We start from the raw sequence: 4330 nt of genomic DNA, 5'->3' as shown, positions 1-4330 counted from the left end.
ATTTCTATCTTATTTTATTTGCATTTATTATTTTATTATTTAAATTTTTTTATTTTTATTATTTGTACTTTTCCTGAGCTACCTAAGAAATCTTTGCCTACTCCCAAGGTCGTGACTTTTTTTCTCCTGTTTTCTTTTAGAAATGTTATAGTTTTAGGTTTTACTGTTAAGCCCATGATCCATTTCCAGTTTTTATGTATAATGGGAGCCGAGTCAAGGTTCATTTTCCTGCATGTTAGTGTCCAGTCGTTCCAGCCCCATTCGTTGAAAAGACCATTCGTTCCCCTTTGAATTAGACACCTTCACGGAAAATCAGTGGACTGATCCGCGCAGGCCCGTTTCTGAGCTTTGTCCCATGGATGTTTGTCGGAGCCCATCCCCATGTCACGTCCTGGTTGCCATAGCACTATAGTAAGCCTTGAAATCGGGCGCAAATCCCGATTACCCCCAATGCAATAATACAGGCAACCAAGACGTGCCTGTCCGTTACCTGTGTGACATCAGAGAGAGATGGGGCCATTTCTCATGTCAGAAACCTGAGTACAGATTTAGATTTTTCCTCTCTCTTACCTACTGCTTCCAATCAATCCCTAGGTCCTTTCTGCTTTCCTTTTTTTTTTTTTAAATCTTTCTCTTTTTTTTTTTGGTGGGTCAGCATTCCATCATTAGATTATCTGAGATGGACAAGATTCGGTCTGCTTATACTACACCTGGGATCATCTCCAGGCTTCGGCAGAAGTGAACGCCCTCGTACCTACATCCTGGGGTTCACGTGGAACACTCAGATCTTCACCCCCGGTCTCCTCACCTGCTCCCTGTCCGGCCTCTGCCTCCTCTTCCCCGCTCACGCTGTTCCGCAGCTTGGTTATGTTTGGCCCTCTACCTGTCCGCCATGAGCTGTTAAGGTCAGCACACCGATGACCTTGAGGTGACACGTGATAACTGGATGGCGCCCTCCTCTCTAACGAGTGGCCCCATTTCCCCAGTTCTTTCCTTGCTAGCCTTCCTAAGCAGTCCTCGAGTCTGCCCCTCCTCCTCTCCCACAGCCCCGCCCCTGCTGGGGCCTCCCTGTCTCCGCCCCCACTACCTGTGTCAGTTTCCCACGCCTGCCAAAACAAACCAGCACCCAATGGGTGACATAGAGGAACAAAAACTGGTCTCAGACCAAGGTGTGGGCAGGGCCGTGCTCCCCCCGGGGTCTGCAGGGGCTCCCTCCCCGGCCCCTTCCGGCTTCCGGTGCTTTTGCGGGCCACCTTTGGCGTCCCGTGGCTCGTGGCTGCCTCGCTCCAGCCCTCCATCTTCACGTGGCTGTCTCCTCCCCGAGTGCCTGTCTGCGTCCAAATTTCCCTTTCTTATAAGGACACCCTGTGACCTCATCTTAACTTGATCCTCGGCCAGGATCCTCGTTCCAGATAAGGTCACGTTCACCAGGACTTCAGTAGATCCCTTAGGGGGCCACAGTGCGACCTGTAACACGCCATCTGGTCCACCCTCCACGTGGCAGCCCAAGGGGCAAAGCACAAACCCAACCATGTCCCTTATCTGCTCAAAATTCTTCCAAAACAATGGAGGATTATTCAGCCATGAAAAGGAATGAAGCTACAACATGGAAGGACCTCGAAAACATTATGCCAAGTGAAAGAACCCAGACACAGAAAGACCATACATTGTACTGTGAGGTTCTATCTATGTGAAAAGTCCAGAATGGGCAAATCTATAGAGCCAGAAAGTGGATTGGTGGTTGCTTAGGGTTGGGGGCCGGGGAATGGCCTTTTGGGGTGATGAAGATATTCCACAGTCGACTGTGGCGATGGATGCACACCTCTGTGAATGTACTACAGCCGTGGAACCGCACGCTTTAAATGGGTGGGTTTTATGCTCTGCGAACTACATCTCAACAAAGCTGTTAAACAAACACCTTCCACGGCTCTCTGGCGCCCTCTGGAGGGAGCCAGGCTCATTGCCTGCCCCACATTCCGATGCGTCTTAGCTGGATGACCATAATTCACAAGGGACACACTGCCGTGGACACATACGAGGCGGAACCCAGTTATAAACACCCGCTTTGCCACCCAGACCCACCCAGACACACATAGCAGCACCCAGAGTCCGCTCAGCAATGCCCACCCAGTGCACAGGGGGGCCCAGAACTCAGGGTCTGCCCGCTTGCTCCTCGCTCCAGGAAGTGGGGGGAGGGGGGTATTTTTAGTTACAATTAACCTCCTGACCAATTCCCCTCCTCCTGGAGGTACATTCAATGGTTTAATTAGAATTAAGCGAGAGGCATTTCCAGTCACCAGGAGCAGGTGGGGGAGGATGGGCGGGCGAAGAGGGAGCTGCCCCTCCCCCACTCGCCAGCGTTCCCGTGTTCCCCCAACCGCCAGCCAGGCGGGGGTTGCATGAATGCGCCGGCCTCCCCTTGAAGTAGACCTCTGGGCTCAGCCCAGCCCTGTTCCCTCCCCCATAACCTGTCCCCACATGCCTTCAGAGGTAGTGCGGGGGGGAGGGAGGGTTGCAAGGCCTCCCTGCTTTCTATCCCACTTAGATTCTGGCAGATTTGGGGAAAGACGAGCACTGATCACAGTCACCAAAACTATATCCAACCCAGAAAACAGTTCTGGTTAGGCCCTTTAAAAAAATCATAGAATCTTGGAATTCTAATTTTTAAAATGAGAGGCCATCGAGCTGAACGGTTAGGGTTAGCGCACAGGCTCGGAGCTGCCAGGCGGTCTTGGCTGGAATGGAGATCCACACTCTCCGGCTGTGTGACCCTTGGCGAGTGGCTTCGCCTCTCTGGGCCTCAGTTTCCTCACCTTGGAGTGGGGATGATGACCCTCCCACTCTCTGGGAGGTGGTGGGGGGTTTTCCTTAGCTGGTAGGATAAGGCTCCTGGCTCACAGCACTCACGAGATAAGGGAGAATAAATGCGTAATGGTGGCAGCCCGAACCAGCCCCGACCCTGCACTGCCTGTCGGCTCCTAACGAACTGGACAACGTGACCATTTACCATTTACCGGGCCCACGCTGGCCTCCCCGCTGGGGCAGCAGCTCCCCGAGAGCAGGGTTGGCTCACCGCCATGAGGAGTGGAGACAGAGGACCCAGAAAATACCTGCGGCCTGAACAAATGAATCTCAGGCGAAGATGCTCGCGCCTCAAAACCACTCGCTCCGCTCCCCGCCCGATTCCAGGGCACCACGTCCATCCGTCCTCAGCTCAGGGCTGCGGCTTCCCGGTTACAAACGACGACCCCTGACCTTGAGTGCCTACCATACGCCAGGCAGCGTCGTCAGCTCTCCCCCTGCACGTCCCGTTCATCGGCGTAGCAGACCCGGGAGGCAGGTGTTGCTGCTGTTAGCCCCACTTTCCCAATCAGGAGACCGAGGCCCAGGCAGGTGAAGTCACTTGGCCAGGGGATCGCAGCATCATGTTCCCCAGGTGAGATTTGAACCCCTGGCAGTCAGCCCCTCTCTCAGTGGGTGAGGCCATTCATGCCCAGCCTGCCCGTCTCCCACGAAACAAATAATCTGGGAGCCGCGTGTGGGAAGTAGTCCCCATTCTTTCTCCCTCCCGGTACCCACCTCCCTTGGTAGGTGATTCAGCAGCGCTGCCCAGTGAGGGGCGGCCTGTCCTTGCCGTCCCTCGCCTCCGGGCTGGGTTGAGATGCCTGTGGCTAGGAGAACGGAGGGTAGGGAGATACCGAGCGCGAGATCTGGGCCTCGGGCCCCTCTGCCCTCCCTTGGGAGTCCAGCCAAGCCGCTGTGTGAACAGGCCAGGCTTGCTGGCCCACGTGACCGTACGGCCCAGTCACTCCTGTGGCCCCTGCTGCTAGCGAGGTGACCCAGAAGTAGAGTCCCCTTGCTGGCCCGGGGCTGGCGACGGATACTCAGGAAGGCCCTGTCGAAACTATGGGAACTGCCCAGCTGAGCCTAGTTAAGACACCAGCCCATAGAACAATTTTCTTAAAAATAGTGGGTGTTTTGAGCCGCGAAGTTTGGGGTTGTTTGTTACACAGCGAAAGCGGATACACACGGAGCGCCCGAGGACGGAGCAGGATAGACAGTATCAGTTATTATAAGGAGTGATCGATTCATGAGCTTCGAAGGAGTGAGAATTTGAATCCTGTAGGAGACCCAAGAATTCAGATTCGTGGTTTTTCGTTTTTAAGACTTTCTCATTAAAAAAAAAAAAGTAGAAGAGATCAGAGAAAGGGAGGTAGGAGGTAGGGAGGAGGGGAATGGGCTGGGAGGGCGAAGGGAACCTCCCCAAATGTCAGATCTGGGTGACCCTCTTCCCCCGACGGCCCCAGCCCACCCCCAATTCCATCTCTGT

Source organism: Pteropus vampyrus, unplaced genomic scaffold (assembly GCF_000151845.1).
Source record: "Pteropus vampyrus isolate Shadow unplaced genomic scaffold, Pvam_2.0 Scaffold333, whole genome shotgun sequence".
Lineage (NCBI taxonomy): Eukaryota > Metazoa > Chordata > Mammalia > Chiroptera > Pteropodidae > Pteropus > Pteropus vampyrus.
This window is presented reverse-complemented; position numbering follows the sequence as displayed.